The sequence below is a fragment of the Ursus maritimus genome, unplaced genomic scaffold, assembly GCF_017311325.1.
Source record: "Ursus maritimus isolate PB19 unplaced genomic scaffold, ASM1731132v1 scaffold_25, whole genome shotgun sequence".
Taxonomy (NCBI): Eukaryota; Metazoa; Chordata; class Mammalia; order Carnivora; family Ursidae; genus Ursus; species Ursus maritimus.
Genome location: NW_024425008.1, coordinates 3,721,518 through 3,741,543, shown reverse-complemented (window position 1 = coordinate 3,741,543; position 20,026 = coordinate 3,721,518). Strand labels below are relative to the sequence as shown.

Here is a 20,026-nt window from a genome sequence, read left to right as displayed (position 1 = left end):
GGGGAGCAGCAGAAGGAGAGGAAGAAGCATGCTCCCTGCTGAGCAGGGAGCCCAACCTGGGGCTCGATCCCAGGACCTTGAGATCATGACCTCTGTCGAAGTCAGACACTTAACTGACTGAGCCACCCAGGTGCCCCTGAAATTTAAATTCTAAAAATTGAAAAATTTAAATGGGTTACAAATTAAATATTGAAATATTTAAATTGGCTTAAATTTAAAAAGTTTAAACACGAAATCTGTATATCTCTTAAAATTTTAAAGCACTTTATTGGTTAAAATTTAGAACTTAAAAATTTAAATTGGCTGAAATTTAAATTTTATTTTATTTTATATGATTTTATTTATTTGAGAGGGAGACAGAGCACAAACTCTCTTAAATTTTTTGAGAGAGAGAGCGGAGCTTTCAAGAGAGAACACGAGTGGGGGTGGAGAGGGGCAGAGGGAGAGGGAGAAGAGGGCTCCCCGCTGAGTTGGGAGCCCCGACATGGGGCTCTATCCCAGGACTCTGAAATCATGACCTGAGTCGAAGTCAGATGCTTAACTGACTAAGCCACCCAGGTGCCCCTGAAATTAAAATTTTAAAATTGAAAAATTTAAATTGGCCAAAATTTAAAATTAAAAAATTTAAACAGTTAAATTGGTTAAAATTTTTAAATTTTAAACATGAAACCTGTATATCTCTTAACATTTTAAAACACTTTATTGGCTAAAATTTAAGACTTAAAAATTCAAATTGACTGAAATTTAAATTTTAAAATGGAAACATTTAAATTGGCTAAAATTTAAAATTTTATTTTTTATTTTATTTTATTTTTTTAAAAGATTTTATTTATTTGACAGAGATAGAGACAGCCAGTGAGAGAGGAACACAAGCAGGGGGAAGAGGAGAAAAGAAACTAACAGCACAGGAGACGAACCTGATGTGGGGCTCGATCCCATAACGCCGGGATCACGCCCTGAGCCGAAGGCAGACGCTCAACCGCTGTGCCACCCAGGCGCCCCAAAATTTAAAATTTTAAACATGAAACCTGTATATCTCTTAAAATTTTAAAACACTTTATTGGCTAACCTTTAAAACTTAAAAATTTAAATTGCCTGAAATTTAAAATTTTAAATGTAAAATTTATATAGCTTTTAAAACTTTTAAAAGACTTCGGGCACCTGGGTGGCACAGCGGTTAAGCATCTGCCTTCGGCTCAGGGCGTGATCCCGGCGTTATGGGATCGAGCCCCACATCAGGCTCTTCTGCTATGAGCCTGCTTCTTCCTCTCCCACTCCCCCTGCTTGTGTTCCCTCTCTCGCTGGCTGTCTCTATCTCTGTTGAATAAATAAATAAAATCTTAAAAACAAACAAAAAAAACTTTTAAAAGACTTAATTGGTTAAAATTTAAAATATAAAATCTCAGTATGGCTCTTAAAACCCTTAAAACCCGTTATTGGTTAAAATTTAAACTCCTTTGCCAGATGATTTAAAAACTAGATTATACTCTTTTTAACATAAGTCCATATGTCTTAGCATATTTATGAATTTGATGATGATGTAACTGATGAAATCATTCACCTGTCCTGTCTTCAATCTAAAATCTAATATCCTTGGCATGTTACAAAATTCTAATCTTAACATCACTTAGCATCAAAGTTTAAACTTTTAGCAGGATGCATGAAAGTTGTCCCATAACTGCTCTATTTAAAATGTACAGAAGTTTCTTTTCATTGCGTAAAATATAAAGGTCCAAGCACTTAGCATAAAATAAAAAAGTTTTGCCGTGTAATTTATCTGCAAACGGATGGATATAAACCCCCGAATCTTACCAGGCGACGTCTTAAACTCTTGATTGGCTTAATTCCAAACCTCTAAGCATTATATAAAAATTTGACTGTGTCATTCCTCAAAATAAAAGGTCGCACTTCTTGCAAGGTACATGAATTTGGTCTTGTAACTTCTGCTTAACGCCTTATAATATCTCTTAATCACCTATGAGATAAGATCTAAACCGCTTAGCCAAAAATACAGATATTACTATATCATTTCTCTGCAGACTACTCTTATCGAACACAGAAATTTTAGAAATTTTACCATGTCACTCTCTTAAAATCTCTTAATGGCTGAAATCCAAATTCCTTAGCACAGCACAAAAATGTATTCCTGTCGTTCCTCAAAATAGGGTCCAAACTTCTTAGCATGCTATGTAAATTCAGTCACATAGCCTCTGCCTGAGACCTGCCCCGCCTCTATGTCCCTTGCTATAAACGATCCAGTTTTTCAACATAAAGTACAGAGAGGTTGCACTTGTGCCGAGGGGCACTGCCTCTGAGCTGTCGATGTGCGTTCATTATCAGATCCAGACACCTTAGCATAAAATATATTTTACCAGCTAATTCCCCTGGAGACAAAACTCTCATCAGTCACTCCTTAAAACCCTTTACTGGCTAAAATCCAAACGGCTCTGCATGAGGGCTCAAAAATGAGATCATATCCCTCCCCAAAATGAAATGCTCGAATACCTTCGACTCTCACATAAAATCACATTTCCTTGGCATGTTATAAAAATCTGATCATATTATCTTTACCATAAAAACCCACTCTTGTAGGCCTGCCAAAATGCAGTAAGTTTGATCATGTAACTCCCAATTTAAAACTTTCCAAGATTTCTTCATTGCCTATAACATAACGTCCCAACTACTTAACATAAAATGCAACGTGGTACCATGTAATTTATCTTCAGACTGGTCTATAAAAAAACCCCCAAATCTCATCCCGTCATTCTTGTAAACCCTTTATTGGCTTAAATCCAAACTTATTAGCATGATATAAAAATTCGATCTTGTCATCCCTTAAAATAAAGTTCACACTTCCTTGCACAGCATATAAAATTTGATCTTGTAATTCCGCCTTAAAATCTTTAACAATATCTCTTCATTGTGAAATTATGGAGTCAAAGTCCAAATTCTTAGCATAAAATGTGAATTTTATTTTGTGATTTCACCGCACATTATTTATCCACTCCAAACAAAAAATCTTACCATGTCACTCTCTTAGAACTTTTTATTGGCTAAAATAAAATTTCCAGGCATGTACCAAACTCCAATCATGTCAGAGCCTCAAAATAAATTTCAAATTTCTTTGCGCATTCCCAGTGTTGATCATATAACTCTTAGGATTGAAGTTTTTCAACTGTGGTGTCAACACCCATCAAATCTCTGAGAGTCAGACGTTGGCGCCCCCGAGATATAAAGTGCAAAGGTTTTTGCAGGAGACTTAAATTTGTGGCTGTTATCGTTTTTTCTCTTTATAGTTTTTCAATGTTCCCTGTATAATAAAGTCCAAAGCTGTTAGCCTTAAAATACACTTTTTCATGTTTTTCTGCGGATTTATCTTCCACAAGCAAAAATCTCAGCATCACATTTCTTAAGACCCTTTGGCAAGAATCCAGACTCCTTAGCATGATATAAAAACTTGTTCCAGTCACTCCTCACATTAAAGCAACCCCCCAAACCCCAAATCTATTCCTAGAACCCCGCTTAAAATCTTTTCCTGTATTTTCATCACTAACAACATGTCTCAGCATCTTCAATCATGGTGTTCTCAGTGTAAAACCTTTCAGATTTCATGTCCAAAGCATAAAATCCAGATGCCTGAGCATGAATCGAAAATTGGACCAGGTATTTGTTATATTAAAAAGTCTTTACATTACTCTTCACTACTTAGGGAATAAAGCCTAAATCCCTTTGCACGAAACCGACATTTTTCAATCCTCCCTAATTTCTCCATGCAGCTTCTTGTTCCTTTCACACTTCGCTCCTCCAAGACTGGGTTTCTTACCTCCTGTCCCCGAACTCATTTTAATGTTTTAGTTCTGGATCTTTTTATGTTGTTAAGCTGGTTCCTCTGCCTACATTTCATTAATTCATTACAGCAACATGTCCTGATTCTTTTTTCTGGGCCAGGCACTGTATGAGGACCCCGATGGGAAGAGATGGAAACAGGCTTTCCTTGCAGAAAGAGCATCGCCGGCAATGGAAATGAGGACTGTGCCCTCCTGCTAAATGTCGTGCTGGAGGTGAGTGCATGGTCCTGGGGGGCAAGACCAGGGGATCTCCTTCTGCTGGTGAGCGTCTCCTTCGAGGCTCTACTGGGCTCAGCTGCTTGCCCCTTTGGGAAGACTCTGGGTGTTGTTGGGGCCATGTTTTGTAAAGTGAAGGAGTCTCTGGCCTCCCATGTCTGGCTTTCTACAGTGGCTACGGGCTTCCTTCTGACTCCCACCCTCTACACGCCCACCTGCTGCTGTTGGGACAGCCTGGAGGCTACCCGGCCTCTTCTCTGGGCTCCCCAGAGGTAATATGGTCAGTCCTACAGATGTAGCGTGATAAAAGCTCAGATCTCAGGCCTTAAGGCAATTTCTTTAAGAAATATCTCTTGATTTGGCAATTCTCACCTTACCGGAAAAAAAAAATTCAAAATCAAAATCAGGATTTAGTGCACCTGGTCCGGGTCAGAAGTGCCCTCGAGGTCTTTGAGTTGGACCCTCTGCCCCCCGCCGACACTCATAGACAGACACCCCAGCCTCACCACCTTCAGTGCCCGAGCCTTCTTGGCCAGGTCAGCTCCCTGCTTGCCGCTGAGCAAGTGGCCCATTGGGTCAGGGCTGCCAACGTGAGTCTATGAAGGGTTGGGTGGGAGGGGGGCGGGGGGGCCAATCCCTCAGCGAATACCTCGCCCTGTCGGCTCACTTGTACAGTAAAGGAAATCTGATTTTAAAAATAGAGCTTGGAAGAGGAGATGAGGGGTATTTAGGGGCATATTTGAGCCTGGGGCGGGGATCGGGGAGAGGTGAGGACAGGGGAGGGGGCACGCAGCCTGAGTTGCTGAGAAGGAAGGTGGAGAGCCAAGAAAAAGGAGGCGTGCGGGCAGAGGGGAACGAGGGACAGCGGGCGTTCTCTGTCACGTTCTCCCCTTTCCTGGCCTCTCAGACACTAGCGGTCACACCTGCGGCCCTGGCCCTCTGGGCTGTCAGAAGGGGCATCGGGGCTGAGATCAGGGGGAGACCCTCGTCTGCCTTGGCCTGCCTCCAGGCCATCCTCAGAACTGCGTGGCTCTGTGGGACACAGCTACCAGGTCTTGAGGGCTAAGCGACTTTGAGATGAACGTCCCGCATTTACTCCCTCCGCTGCCCCGGACCTGCTGTGCCTCACTGCGGGGTGGGCACGTGGGAACACTGGTGGGTATTAGTTATTTTATTAAACTAGCGTCAAGGTCCAGGTGTACCCTTGTTAGGCTAGGGCTGGGGCTCCTTGGTTTCCTGGTGCAGACCGGTGGTGGGGTCACTCTCCCCCCTCAGCTTGCCAATTGGGATTTCCCAGGTGGCTCCCTGAGAGCCCCGGGAGGAACTTGGGTGGGTCTTGGGTCCCGTGGACTCCCGGGGACTCCTGCTTTGTCTGCTCGCCCCCTGCCTTGTGGATTCAGACCACTCGGGCCTTACAGCTGTGAGACCCTTCGCACCTGGAACCAGAGCAGTCAGCCTCAGTTGCTTCCCGCTCTTCACCTGGGGGCTGGGGCCTGGGGCCTTGGAACACAGTTTCACCGAGGAAACAGTCTCTGGAAGGGGCTTGCAGTGATTCAGGACAGACATGGAATTACAGCAGAGCTGGGGTTGGCCCCAGGGCTTCGTCACCAGCCCCAAGCTAGCTTGATGCGATACCTCCCGGAAACGGTTCCTCGGCCCCTTGCCTCTTCAAGCCATCGAGGTGAGGGGCAGTGCCCCTGACGTAGCAATATTTCTGTGGCCGAGTCCCTACACCCCCGCCCCCTCACTGCTTGATTGGCAGCTCCAGGGGGCAGCTGGATCACTCTGCCCAGAATAACCCTGGGAGGGATTGGGAGAGGGGTCACATACGAGAATGTCCTTCTTCTTTGGGCTGCCCAAATGGGCCAGGCCAATCAGCTGCTCCCCAGGCTGCTTTTGCCTTTCAAGGCAAGCGGGCAGAGGAAGGAGCCTTGCCAGCTGCTAGCCCGGGGCCCACACTGACTTTCAGTGTGACCTTCTCTTCCTGGGCCCTCAGTTTCCCCAGAACTGCAAGGCGGGCTTGGGCAGGGGATCTTTGTTCCTGTAGCTCTGGGGTCCTGGCAGGTGCCAGATGGGTGACTTGGGGAATGGCGGTTAAAGGAGGGGTTGGCTGAGCAGGTGGGGCTCAGGGACCCCACCCTGCCTCAATTCCAGAAGCTGGGGGTCCTTGTACTATTTAAAAATAGTATTAGGAGTTGGGGTCCTCACACTATTTCATTTACGGAGAGCCCCCCACGTATAAGTCATGGTTGGGAGCTTAGGCTGGCCGGTTCCTCCTGGGGTTTGTCCCGTTCGACATTGGGGCTGGGAGGGTCTCAGTGGAGCCTGTCTCTGGTGGGGCCCTCTGGGCCTGGTGTTCTTCTGGCTCTGTGGACGGGACGGGAGCTGTAGACCTAGAAGCTGGGTGAGGGCTTTGAGGGAGACGAGGGGGCTTGGCCTTGCTGTGGGTGGAAGTCGGGCAGAGTGGGAGGCAGACTTCCTTCCCAGGGGAGGTGGCCCTTTGTAAGCTGGAAAGGGTCCCAACAAGGAAGGGCCTGTGATTATCATGAAGACTGGCGACTTTTAGTTTTGGAACACCTGCTGTGACTGGACGGTCAGCCCTCAGACAGCATTTTCACGCCTGGGTCAGCTTGAATTTCCCCACTCGCCCTGTGAGGCGACGGCGTTCCGCCTTGCGAGTGAACGCACGGGAGCCCTGGGGCTGCAGTGACTTCCCTGGGAGCTCCGATCAGCAGTGGCTGTGGCAAGGGGGCCAAGACCACCGAGCGAGCACCCCTGGCAGCAGGCTCCTGATGACCGGAGCTAGCGAGGGGCGGGGCGCGTGCACGAGGAGGCGAGTGCCGTCCAGACGGGGCTAATTAGAATTTATTTATTGAAACTGACGTTTCCCCGGCGTCTGCTCTGTGTCAGGCATGACCCTAGCAGCTTGACCCCCAGACACTGACTTTGCTCCGGACATAGTTCCCCATTTCGTGGCATCGAGAGAACCCAGGTCAGGAAGGAAGCGGCAGTGTAGAAAGCCAAGTTTTCCTGCTTCCTTCCACCAGTGGCTGGAGAGGGGGCAGACAGTGGCCATTTGGGGACCCCGAGGGACCCTCGGCCAGAGAGGCCACTTTGGTTCCGTGGCATCCATGTTCTCAGCCTCGTGACCCGATGGGAGGCCAGGCCCTCCCTCGGAACAGGGGGCCCCAGTGTCTGCCTCCATCTCCCTGAAAAGCTCATGTGGTCATGGCCAACTCATTTTGGCCGATTCGGTTGTCGGCAGAGGGACAGGACAGCTGGCCCTGGACCTGCTAATTATAGCCGCTCAAGTATTTGAACGAGGTACTGAGTCCCCCATGTCATGGTTTTTTCCTGCAGACAGACTAACCCTTTTACCTTTGTTCCTGAGTGCTGGCCAGCCTAGCCGCCCCATGTATTGCCCAGGCACCCCACGTCCCCCAGCGAGCCGCCTGCCCGGTGGGGAGGTCAGCATGGGACCTCCACCCCAAGTCTTACCTTTGATGCAAGCGTTCAGTTGCTCTGCTCCTGTCCCGCTGTCGGCTAGAATCTCGCTTCTTCCTGCAAAGTGATTGGATACGTTTATTTCTGTAATTAAGAGTGTCCAGGCTTTGGGTCACTTATGGACATTCTCCTGTCCCCCATGGCACACCCCACACCTTCTTCCCTGCTTCTGTCCCAGGGCTGAGTCACTTTGCTCCCTTTGGGTACTTCCGTTTTTAGTACTTACTATTTTCCAGACGCTGTTCTAATTCTTTGAATCCTTATGGCAACCTGTGACGCTCTTACTGTTACTGTCCCCATTTTTCAGAAGAGGAATTGGAGGCTCAGGGGCGAACCTCAAATCTTCAGCAGACCTGAACTCGTTCTCCCACTGGGTCTGATGAAGGCTGCGCCTCCTGCTGGCCTCAGGGATAGCCTACCACCCACGGAGGTCCGCAGTGGCGCTTCCATTCAGCTGTCCCCATGGACTCCTGAGCTTTTGGCAAGACCCCAGTTCTTTCCAGACCCCATTTTGCTCTCAGCAAGAGCAAGAGTTGATGTGAGTCTGGGGTCTGGGCCCCGTACGTCACCCCGAGTTGGTCTCTTAGCTCCCTGAGCTTCGACTTCACAGGCGAATCTAAGTAGCATCTCCTCAGGCTGGTGGTCCTTCCTTCCCCTGGGGCCCCGTCCAGGGGGACCCCCGTGCTGTTTTGTCCTACCCCTGGTGTCTGTATGCACATGCTACTCCTTCGTCCCACCCTCTGTTGGCACGCAGTAGGGCTGCAGGCAGCAGGTGTGTTCTCAGAGGCGGGTGGAACTCTGAGCGGTTTCCTTTCTCCCCTCCCAGGTGGCTGGAGGTGAGACTGCACTTCCCCCCCAGGGAGGGAGCAGATGCCTGGCCCAGAATCCAATCGAAAGAAAGGTCTGCAACATGAATTTTTTTTTTGATTTGTAAATTTGGACAATTTGTAAATGTGTAGCTCCCTCAGGATGGAACTAACCTGACCTCTTTATTTTGCAGCTGAGGCTCACTGCTCCCTGGGTGGGCAGTGAGTTGTGGGTTCCTGAGGCCAGCATGCGGCCTGGCGCCCCACCCCCACCCCCCCTGGGACGCACCCCTGTCCAGAGGGGGGTGCATGCTGCCCTCCTAGGCTGACCTCATAGCAGACCAGGTATGTATGCCCTATCTTTACGCCACACAGGTTCCGTGGGCAGAGGCCTTAACACCACGTTAATATGGTAATATAATTAAAAATCCGGAATAACTGTCACTCTATTATATGTAATCAAGGGAGGTATTAAAATCTCTGACCAAGATACAAAGGAGTGCAACAAGTGAGACCTCTGGTGGGGGCTCAGAGGGGGCCCAAGGCGGAGCAGAGAGCACAGACTCCCCTGGGGGACCTTGGTCAAGTGACGTGAGGCCCCCTCCCCTTCTGTAGGATGGGGACTGTCATCTGTCAGCGTTGCCTTGTTGCCTTAAATGAAATAAAATAGAAAGTGCCCGGCACACAGTAGGTATTCAACACAGATAAAAATAACCCTTATTTGAGGCAGATCTGTCCCCTCCCTGTTTGAAAGCCCTTCTCATTTTTAGAGAGCCCAGAGGGAAGACGAGAGGAGCAGGGACTGTTGGGGGTCAGTGTAGGGATCCAGAGAGCCTTTTCTTGAGTCAGCTGTATGACTTGGGCTGGCGTTGCCTGGATTTATGAGGCCTTCCGGAGGAGCAGACGTCTTCATGTTGAATTAGCCTGGCCCGGAGGTGGACGCAGGTGATGTCAGCCCGGGTACGGCATTTTATTTTTCTTTATCCTGCCATATTTCATATCTGAAATCTATGACAAACACCTCAAAGTATTCACCAGGACCAAACCTAGGCCAAAATAAAATGCTGTGTAATAAACAGCAGAGCCTCGCGTGTGGGAAAGGCGATTACGAGCTGGTCACGCTGGCAGAGGGCTGGTTAACCTGTGCTCACGTTTCTTCTACATAAAGTCATGGTCAAAATAGATCTCTGCCCGGCAGGGGGGAGGAAAGTTCTAGAAGGTCCCTGTCTGTGCTAGCAAGAGGAGAGACTCTAGGAGGCCAGGGTGAAACAGGACGAGGGCTCACACTGATTCAGGTTGAACGTTGGCTTAGTTTGGTGTTCTGGAGGTCTCAGAGCCTCAGCGGCTCCATCTTTAGGTGAGACCAAGATGGTCCCTGCTGCGCACTTAGCCCTGTGCCTGCTCAGGGATTCTGACAGCCTAGACAGCTGGGAGGGGGCCTGGGGAGTTGAGTCTGAAGCTCAGGGAGCAAGCAGGAATTAAAGTGTCTTGGGGAGAGGGGCATTCTGATGGGACACCAGGGTGCAGCTCGCCACCCTGGACACAAAGGGGGGCAAGCAAGGGCCTGTGGGGTTGTTCCCCTTTGTCCTGGAACCGACAGATCGGATATACCCGTGCCCTTGAGCCACACTCCGTCTTGATGAGATGTGGGGGAAAAGATGGCAGCTGCGGGTTCTGTACAGAAATCTAGCTGTCAGGACTGCTCACTGGGCAGCCGCGCGGCTGTTGACGACGCACGTGAGCTGTGGGGCTGCTGCTCCCCAGAGGCCCGCATGTCCCCTTCACCAGGCCCAGCTCATGTGACATTCTCCTGGAGTTCTCATTCCAGCTAGCTAATCCCCGAGAACATGGGGCCTCTTAAAGACTGAAAAGGAAAGTCCTCCCTGATGGGTGCATTGCAGACACTCCCGCTAGTTGGCTCGGGAGGGATTTGGGGCCTGGGGGCGGTGAAATCGCAGCCGGCAGGCCCACACCTGCTGGCCTCCTGTCACTGACAGGCCACCGGGAGGCCCGGGGCTCTGGCTTTAGGACATATAAAATTAAAAGAGGAATGATCTTTGGGATAAAATAAATCCCCCGTGTCTGGCAGAACTTGTTTTGGGGATGTGTACCCCATCCTGGGCCATCAGCCAAAATGCTCTTCCTTTTGTTTTTGTAAAAAAAAGAAAACAACCCCCCCACCCCACAAACAAACAAACGAGAAAAACCAAAAAAAAAAAGAAAAAAACCCCACACCAAGTGTTTATTTTAATTATGTAGGGAATGTACTGATAATTAATACACTCGTTACTAAAAATCAAACACTGCAGATAAAAGCTAAAGCCATCTGCAGCCCCTCCCTCACTCCCAGCTCCCCCCACCCCCAGCATATTCACTGCCGTTGCCAGTTTCAGGTGCATGGTTCCAGATATTTCTCTGTGCATTTATGTATGTATATAAATAGACCTCTAAAATATATGATTTTGTTTATTTTTTACATAAGCTACAGCACAGTGTACATTTTCTTCTGCTGCTTTTTCTTCCCTCAGGAATCTGCCTGGAGATAATCAAGATCGACACCGTGCCTTATAACACATCTTAGTACCCTGTAATCCGAACGCCCCGGGGCTGACTTAACCCCCTCACTGCTGCGGCAGGAGCCCCAGGTCCTTACCCCGTGGGGACAGGAAGCGGAGTGCGGGGCAGGTGTAAGTAATTTCTCAGGAGCGGGCTCACAAGTGTTTATGACATTATCACAAATGAATATATGGCTGCATCAATTAGCAAAATAAAAGGGGGACATGCCTGGACCAATGATGGCAAAGTGTTTATGAACAAAGGATCATGATGAATCCAGTTCTGTGCAAAATACTGAGGTCCATTAAAAGACAATAGGTCTCGGCTGTTTCATTCTTTTTAAGAGCTGTTTAATATTCCAGAGTATGTATGCACCCTTGTTGATTAGACCCTCTTCTATTGTTGAAAATCCCGGCTGTAAGTGTGCCGGGGGGTAGAGAATGTGTCCAGATAGGAGCTCTGGTCAAAGTCCTGGTCATCTGGGTTGGTGGGGGGAGTCACAGGTTCATGGCTGCTTGTTACGTTATTTAAGGAAATAAATAAAAATGAATACGTAAGATAAAAGTAGACCTTGCAGAGATAAACGAGCATGTCATGAGCCGAGGTTTCAATTCCTACGATTTTGTTCCACTGATGCCGCTAGAAAGGGATCTAAGCCATTCGTGTTTTGTTGTTTCAAATGGCCCCGCAACGAGCATTTTTATAGCCAACTCTGTAAACATATCCCTGGCTGTTCCTTTATCCCAGCTTCTTGGAGGTGGGGTAGCTGGGTTAAATGGTTTGCAAAGTTTATTTTCATTGATCTTTCTAAAATGCCATTTTGACCTTGTCACTGTCCTGCTTTAAATCCTCCCTCTGACTTCCTGGAGCTTCTGGGATGAGGTCCAAGAGCCTTAGCCTGGCACGCAGGCTCCTTCAGGGTCTGGCTGGAAGCTTCCCAGCCTCGTCCCCCCCAACCCCTTGCCCCCCACTAGGCACACTGCAGCCCCAAGAGCTGCCTGCTTCTGTCTGTGTGTGCTTTGCCCTTTTACATTCGGGGGCTTCAGCCTGCCTTCCCAACCAGCTTCCCCTGAGCCTTTAAGACCAGGCTTTGAAATGTACCCCACGCTGAACTCCCCCCAGCACCTTGTTGAAAAGTCCAGCAAAGCACAGTCCCCGTAAGTGTGATGCCTCATTGACACATTTTCCTAGTTCAGGAGAAGGTTTTGAATTTTTCCAGAATGCATGAAACCGGCCACATGTCAATCTCCCCTTTTCCTTTGTCCCTTTCTAGGGCCCTGGGCTCCTGGGTCGCCTGGATCTGCCTTCCTCCCACTGAGAAGGCCTCCTGTTCTGCTCCTGAGGACTGAGCCGTCTGCCCCTGAGCCGTCTGCCCCGTGCACTGGGTGAGTGCTCCGAATGTGTCAGACCACAAACGCATGCCTGGGGGGGAACCTTCCCCTCCACTGCCCCCAACGGCTCTGCCCTGCCCTCCAGGGCACAACACCAGGTTCCCTCCGTGCCTGCTGGCAGGACCCCAGAATCCATGAGTAGGGGGGATGGTAGCATCTCGGGGTTGAGTGTGCTGGTGATGGGTTTGGGGGGCATAATTACAGCTTGGAAACGGTTGATTGCATCTTTTATGGCCTTCTCCTTGCCAGAGGGAAATGGGCTCAGTCCCAGAATATAAGAAGGAGGTAAGTCTTAGCATGTGACAGCAGGGCCACCAGCTGTGGTAAGGCAAGGGCTCTGGGGAGAGGACAGGCTGACAGTGGATGCTGCCTTGGGGACAGGGTCATGTTCCAGAAGGAGCACAGGCTTTGGGGCAGAGGGACGATGATGCCAGGTCCACATCACCCTGGGGGCAGAGGGCCTCACCTGCTTGTGGGAGGGACCAAAGTCACCGGACCTGCTCAAGGTTTGGGTCTTTTTTTTCCCCTCCAGGATGGGGGGTTGGGGGGTGAACTCCGAGAGGCCGGCCATCTTGAGAGCACAAACCCAGCTACAGAGCAGACGTGAAGTGTACGTCTTTGGCAAGGCCCTGAGAATTCCTGTGCCTCAGTTTCCTGATCGGAAAAGCATCTGCACACATGGAGTAGTGATAGGCAGAGTGAGACAAGAACACAGATAAATCACCAAGCACAGTAGCCAGTGGAAAACGGGAGCCTTTCCCCTCCTGTCCTGTCTGAAATGCATAACCTTCCCTCCTGGAGACACAGGCAGCCCCTCTTTGGAGCAGGGAGACCCACAGAGGGGAAAAAAAAGGCTGCAAGAGTGTGAGTGGGATTAAAGGCCCCCCCCTTGCCCCTCTCGCTCCAGTGCAGACGCCCCCAAGGGAGACCCTGGCCTTTCTGTCAGTGCCCTGGCAGGGGAAGGGGCTGCCCCCGCCGGGTTTAATTGGGTTCTCCTGAAAAGTTTGGCAATAGTTTATTTTATTTTTTTATAAATATATATAAAATGTCAGACTGCTCTTCAGGCAGATTTTTTAGGCGTGTATTTTATGGACTTTGGCAAGGACGGCTCGGAAGGAACAGTGGTACAGTCTCCAGGGGTTAATAATTCCTGGAAAAACTTCTGGCTAAACCTGACTTCTCCTGCATTTCACAGAAAATGCTCCCTGGGCCCGGCCCAGCCTGAAGGAGGTTTTTGTGCAGTGGGCAGCCTTACCTAGCGCCCGTGTGGCTTGTCTGTTGCCTTTTACACAAAAGTGAACTTCCTCGGGCGCGGGGCACAAAGACTCCTCTCTCCGAAAGGTTGGGTTTATTTACTCTGGAGCGGCTCACCCCGGCTGTTTCTCGGTGGCCCCGTGTGTGGAGCCGCCTGCACCCCTACCTCGTAGCCCCGTGCTTCTCGAAACCCCACTCCCCACTTCTTCACACAGGGATGGGGGACAGGGCCCCGGAGCCGGCGCTGTTTGTGTCTGAAGCAGGAGGAAGTGTCCTGGGGAGGGGGATAGAGCCTCCCTCTCAGCGGGAGCCCCTCCCTAGCCAGCCTGCCAGGCAGGGGCTAGAGGGTTTGCCGTCCTGTGGCCTTTGGCTGGTTAGCGATTTGGGTAGGTGACTTTTTAAATCCACACCGGTGCTAACCTGAGCTCTTTCCTGCACCACAAGCTACCCCTGACCAGAAACCTTTATTTGCAAAATTTCTTTTGTGCGAGTCTTGTGTTCCGCACCCCGCATTGCCCCCCCCCCCATAATGCTGCAGCGGCAGGAACGCATATGCAAATACCTCTTTACCAAACATTTGCAAATTGACACTTTCAAAGCAATCCTTTAATAGATTAAAACAAGAGCAGTGACAAAATAACAACAGAAACCCCAGGCTCTGAAAAGCAGTTTCCCCAAGGTCTCACAGTAGCTCCCAAGCGGGGCAGCAGGGGCAGTCTGTCTGTCTGTCTGTCTGTCTGTCTGTCTGTCGGGAGTCAGCCTGCACTGTCCACCTGCAACACGATGCTGCCCCCCCACGGCGGGTCAAAGCAGCTGTCGGGACCCCGACAGTGCCCTGGCCCATTGGATTGCCAGGAGCGGGACAGTCAGGCTTGCAGTGACAGGGGTCTCCATCCCCAGGTCCCCAGGTTCCTCTGCCCCCCCCACCCCGAATCTTACAATCTTACTGCCCCACGAAAGTGCGTCACTGCCTTGAGGGTGAGCTAAGACAGCCTGGTCATTCCACACAGCCTGTTACACACGCACGCACGCACACACACACACATGCACACACACACACACACACACACACACGTGCGCGTGCCTGCGCGCGTTCCCTGAGCGCCTGCACTGGGAACAAAGACAAGAAAACTCCTTTAGAAACTGCAGAACAGAGCCTCGTCTAGCGGGGGTCCCCTGATAAAGGCCCCGTCCACCCAGAGTTCCTGGGAACTGAGCCCCCATGAATGGGCCTGGAGATCCAGTGCCTGATGCGGCGTGGGCCGCATTCATCAACATGCAGGCCCCTGGGCCCCGTCGCCGGGCGAGGGGCTTTCACGAGTCCCCAGAGCATCCAAGTCACGGTCCAGCAGCCGGCTGAATCCGTGGCTGCGGCCCAGCCTCCAGAAAAGGGCCCTGCTTTTCCCATGACCGGGAGGCCTCTCAACTCACCAGACCCCCCCCTCCTACTTCCCCCCTGCAGGAAGGTTCCCCCCCACCCGCTGCACCAGCCTGTTGCCCCAGAGAGGACCCAGGCCAGCCTTTCTGGGCCTGGGAGTTGGGGCGGGCACTTGGCCACTCCAGGTGGCCCGGCCCTTGAGATGGGGAGTTGGCTGCAGGACAGCCCCCCACCTCCCCCCTGCTGGCCCCGAGCACTCACCCCCATTCTCTGCTCCTCTCCCTCACTGCCTCATTGTGACAGAAGCGCTCCACCAGCCATCTCCGTGCCTTTGCCATGCAGCTCAGGGCAAGGTACATGGGAAAAGTCTGCGCATCCTTGCTCTGACCCCAGCCTGTCTCCTCCGCAGCCAGCCCCGCTCGGGACTTAGCTCTGTAGGAGCTTCTCAAAGGCCTAGACGTGCGGGCTGCCAGCCCGGGCAGGGAGCCGTGCTGCAGCCTCCCGGCCAAGTACCGGCCTGCCTCTCTCTGCTCGGATGCCTCCCGTAACAGGGAGCTCCCTCTCTCCCCGAGCAGCCCGCTCAGGGCTCGCACACCGAGCTGCTTTGCCGAGCCCTCCCCTGCTTTCTGCATCTGCCTCCGCGGCTCTGCCCTCGGCTCTCCGCAGACAGCAAGCTCACTTCAGTGCTCTCCTTTCCGTGCTGAGGAGCGAGCCCCCCACCCACCGAGGGATCAGATCTGGGGTCCCTGTCACCGTCCAGATCACAGCCGTCTACACCTGTCCCGGGGCGCCTCTGCCCCTGCTCGGTGGGGTCTGGGACAGGAGCCCTTTGCCCTGCTGTTCTGCAGAGAGCCCAGGGGAGGGCGCGGGTCTCCCCTCCCAGGTCCAGCTTCTCGAATCTCTCTGTTAAGCGGTGTCTGAGCCCTCCGTTTTTTATGGCCCCTCTGCTAGTTGCCAGGGAGAATGCTCTCTATGCAACCCCCTGCCTTTTCTGCAGGAGCTGCTGGCGGCTGGCCGGCCCTGGGCAGCAGCAGCGGCGGCGGCAGGCGGCCACAGTGGGGCTGGGGGGCTCCTGAGACAGAGAACACCAGACCGGGCTGGACTCCCTGCTTCCTAGCTGTGAGACCATGTAATTCCTTTTACTTTTCAGAGCCTCTGTTTTTCCCTGTGCAATAGATAAGAGAGGGGCTCCCTCCCCGTGAGATAAAAATGAGATAAGAGTCACCTAGCACACATCAGACACTTCATGAATGCTTATGGAGTAGACAGTGGGACCCAGGGAGGGAGGCGCACATGTAACAAGTGGCACGCAAGGAAGAAAACAGTCTGGCCTTTCACGACCCTGCCCCGAATACAAACAGGAACCTTGCTTGCCAGAGACCCCTCAGCCAGCTTAATCGCACAAATGAAGTCAGCCAGAGGCAGCCCCTGGCCTGTGAGCTCACAGTAGATGCAGCAGGCGGTAGAAATGCATGCGAACCCACCTCTGCATTTAATACGGCAAGAATTTGCATTGTGTGTAATAGCACGCGGGGCCCCGGGGTAAGGCATGAAGAAACACTTTGCTCTGCTGCTGCCTGGAAGGGCTGGCTTAGACAGTAGGGGGGGCCATCTGGGAAAGAGAAACCCAGTGGGCTCCGGGCATCCCACAGACTGTGGGATCCGGGTATCCTCCCATGCACTCATTCTCCAAACCACCGCAGTGCACCTACCTTGGCAGGCCCAGACCCGAGTGGGAGGCTGGACCCCGAGTAGTGGCAGTCGGCTTCCTGTCCTCGAAGTTCAGTCTGGTGGGGGAGAGAGACAAGGAGTAAGTCAGTCACTGCACATCAAGTGATCGGGGGGCGGGGGGGTGATGGCAGGTGAGATTTATGGAGCCCTGTCTCGGGGCCAAGCCCTGAGCCTGCACAGGACTCACCCGGGGAAAATCTCTGAGCACCAGCTTCATAATCCCCATTGGGTTGATAAGGAAACTGAGGCAGGGGATTGTGAAGTCGCATACTCACCGTCTCTCAGCTGCTGTGAGGCCAGGCTGGGATGGAACCCCAGACCGTCTGAAGCTCCCCACCACACCCTGCTGCTGAGGGCTGCTCAGGAAGGCAGAGCTGAGTGCTGGGGGGGCGTGGGTGGGCAGGGGATGGATTGATTAGTTATAAGCACCTCCCAGCGGTGCTTGAGATCCCAGCTCCTCTGTGGCCCAATCCGTTTGAAGGGCAGATTCAAAATTAGGTGGTAGCACCTATGGGCAGAGGCTTATGAAAATGGCATTATTAACCTGACGTGGAGAGGGCCCTGCCCACCTCCAGGCAGATTGCAGATAGAGACGGAGGGGGCTGGGGCTTGTTTATGTGGACAGTGCGTGAGAGAGGACAGAGCACATCCGGGGGTGGGCCCGCCAGGGCTTCTTCGTGGGGAGGACTGGCTTTGGAGGGGATGAGGGCTTGATGGCTGAGAGAGGGGAGCAGGGGAAAATATTCAGGGCAGCCCCTCACCTCAGGGAGATGCTCTAAGCTAGAACCCACTCTTGGAGGGAGGGTCTCTGGGCCCTTTTCTGATCGGCACAGGGACTGTGAGCCTCACTGCTCCTCAGTTTCCCAAACGTCACTTCAAGAAAAGCCCCTGTCCCCACACCTTCCCTCCCACTCCCACCGCTGTTACAGTCGGCAGACACCTGTCTGCGTGTTGGAGCAGTATTCAACAGGAGAGCTCTGGTTCCCGGAGGGAGGGAGCGAGGAGGGCTCGATGTGGACGGGGGAGGGAGGGAGGAAAGCCGTGCCCCCGACTCAGAGAGGCGGCTGAGCCAGGTCTGCAGCGGGTAGGACTTGGGCCACTTAAGATTTGTGCCAACTCACGGTGCAGTGGAATCAGACAGTCTGAATTCTTCAGACACCAGCCAAGAGTCTGTGGCGCCCCCAAGTGCCGCAAGGGGGCTGCCTGGGCCACATTTCTGAGCCCAGAAAGTGAGGAGGGGGAGACCGTCAGTAGGGACTGTTGCTTTTGCATCTGTATTGGCGCTTTTAATTGCGGCATGGAGAGGGGGGCCAGGCCGTGTGCTGGGCTGGGGACAGCCGGGAGGGGGTGGCAGGCTCTGGCTTGGGGTGGCTGCTGGCTGTGCCCCTCCCTCACAGAGGGCTCCGCTGCAGTGCAGCAGGCTGCCGGAGGGTCCCGGGAACTGTCCCAGGGAACTGTCCCGGAGGGTCCCGGGAGCTGTCCGCTGGCCGGCTTTCCAGAATGGGAAACGGAGGAGGAGGGAGGGAGCTTTTCCAGGGTGACGAGGTGCCCAGGAAGCCCACCGCACAGAGTCTGGCAGCTTTAGAAGGGCCAGGATCGGGGAGAAGAGGAGGAGGGGGGTGGTGGTCCGTAGGGTCTGGGGAAATTGGCTGGACCTGGGGTCGAGTGTTAGTTTGCCGTGGGTGATATGACTGATGCAGAAAAAGGGGGCTGAGAGAGGGAGAGGAAGGGGCTGAGGAGTCAGAGCAACTTGGTACACAGTTTTAGGGCAAAAGCACTAATTCTTTTCCTCCCCAAAAGGCAATTAAAAAAAACAAAACAAAATAAAATAAAATAATTTTAAAAAGGCATTTGAAAGCTAGACAGCTCAATCCTTAGCAGCCAAGCTGGTCTCCGGAAGGATTCATCAGGTGGGCAGCTCTGTCTTGGAGAAGGGAGGGGCTGGCAGGTCCTTTAGAGCCAGTGAAAAGGTTGCAGGGGCCTGGATGGCTTAGGGTGGAGGAAAGGGGCCAGGGAAGGAGAGGGCCTGGGGGGAACACAGGGGATCTGAGGGAGGCAGGAGGGCCAGGGAGGGGGCTGGAGGGCCTGGAGGGAACATTGGGGTGTATGTGTGAGGGAGGCATGAGGGCCAGGGAAAGGGCTGGAGGGCCTGGGGGGCGGGGGCATGGGAGTGGGGTCTGAAGGAGGCAGCAGGGCTTAGGGGTGGCTGGAGGGCATCTGGTTCTGCAGCTCCTGCACCTTTGCACTTTCTCCTGGATCCAGCCAACTTACAGTGGCCTGCTCCCATCAGCCCCAGCCCCTTTCTTGCACCCTCTCCACTTTGAGGCATTCGTTCTGTGAATCAGCTCCCTAATACCCCCCAACATTTAGTTTGGATGCTGGGCTCCTCTGCTTTTTTCGATGGCTTCCCCTCTCCTACCCCCTCACCTCCTGCACTTTATTTTTACCTATTGATCTTTAAGACCTTCAATTATGTAAAATTTGAAATAACACAAAAGTAGAGAAAATAATACATATTTTCATCACAATTTACAGTTTCCACATTGCCGGCACCCAGGTGCCAACAGCTCTCAGCCCCTCCTGTTCTGTCTGAGCCTTACACTGGCCCCTTACCACCCCCACCCCAGACTATTTGGAAGCAAATTCCAGACACCATATTGTTTCCTCTGAGCATATTTCAGTGCCTATCTCTAAAAAAGAAGGACTCTTTTCTGTTTTAAAAACATAACCACAATGCCACTTTCACAGTTAAAAAATTAACAGCCTTTCCTTAATGTCATCCAACATCTATTCAGCATTCAGATATCCCCAGTTGACTCATAAATTTCTTTAACTGTTGGTTTGTTCAAATCAGTGTCCAAATTCTTTCCTGCACTTTCAAGGGGCACTGGGATGACAGCAGGTAAGTTACAGATACAAATTCAGGGGTCTGACTATATACCCTCACCTTAAGTGAGTAATCCACCCTCAGTAAACCTCAGTTTTCTTACTGAAAATGGGGCAACTTCGGAGTCTCTCCCAGGGTCATTTAGAGGATCGGAGACAGTGCACGGGAAGCCCCCAGCCCTGTTTCTAGACATAAAAGACACTAAGCAAACAGAAGTTGCTAGAACTTCTTTTTTTTTTCTGGAAACATTTAAAGGGGAGTTGGTCTGGGGTAGGTAAAACAAAACTGGCTATCATCCACAAAACAAAAGGCTCCTGGCAGTCCAGGCCCCCTGAGTGATGAAGACAGTACGTGTACCACATCTGAACGAGGGCAATCTGCAGTCTGGGGACTGGGACCTCCAGCTGGCTCGGAACTGTCACCCCACATGGGAACAGCAACCTGGGACCTATCAG

At 51.8% G+C, this 20,026-nt stretch overlaps 1 non-coding gene across 1 annotated transcript; it reads left to right on the top strand.

Annotated features, from left to right (window-relative positions):
* Positions 1-11,159: 11,159 nt before the first annotated feature.
* LOC121105288 lies at positions 11,160-11,236 on the top strand. Its single transcript, XR_005837757.1, has one exon. It is a non-coding gene; the product is annotated as a small nucleolar RNA SNORD112 (small nucleolar RNA).
* Positions 11,237-20,026: the final 8,790 nt, after the last annotated feature.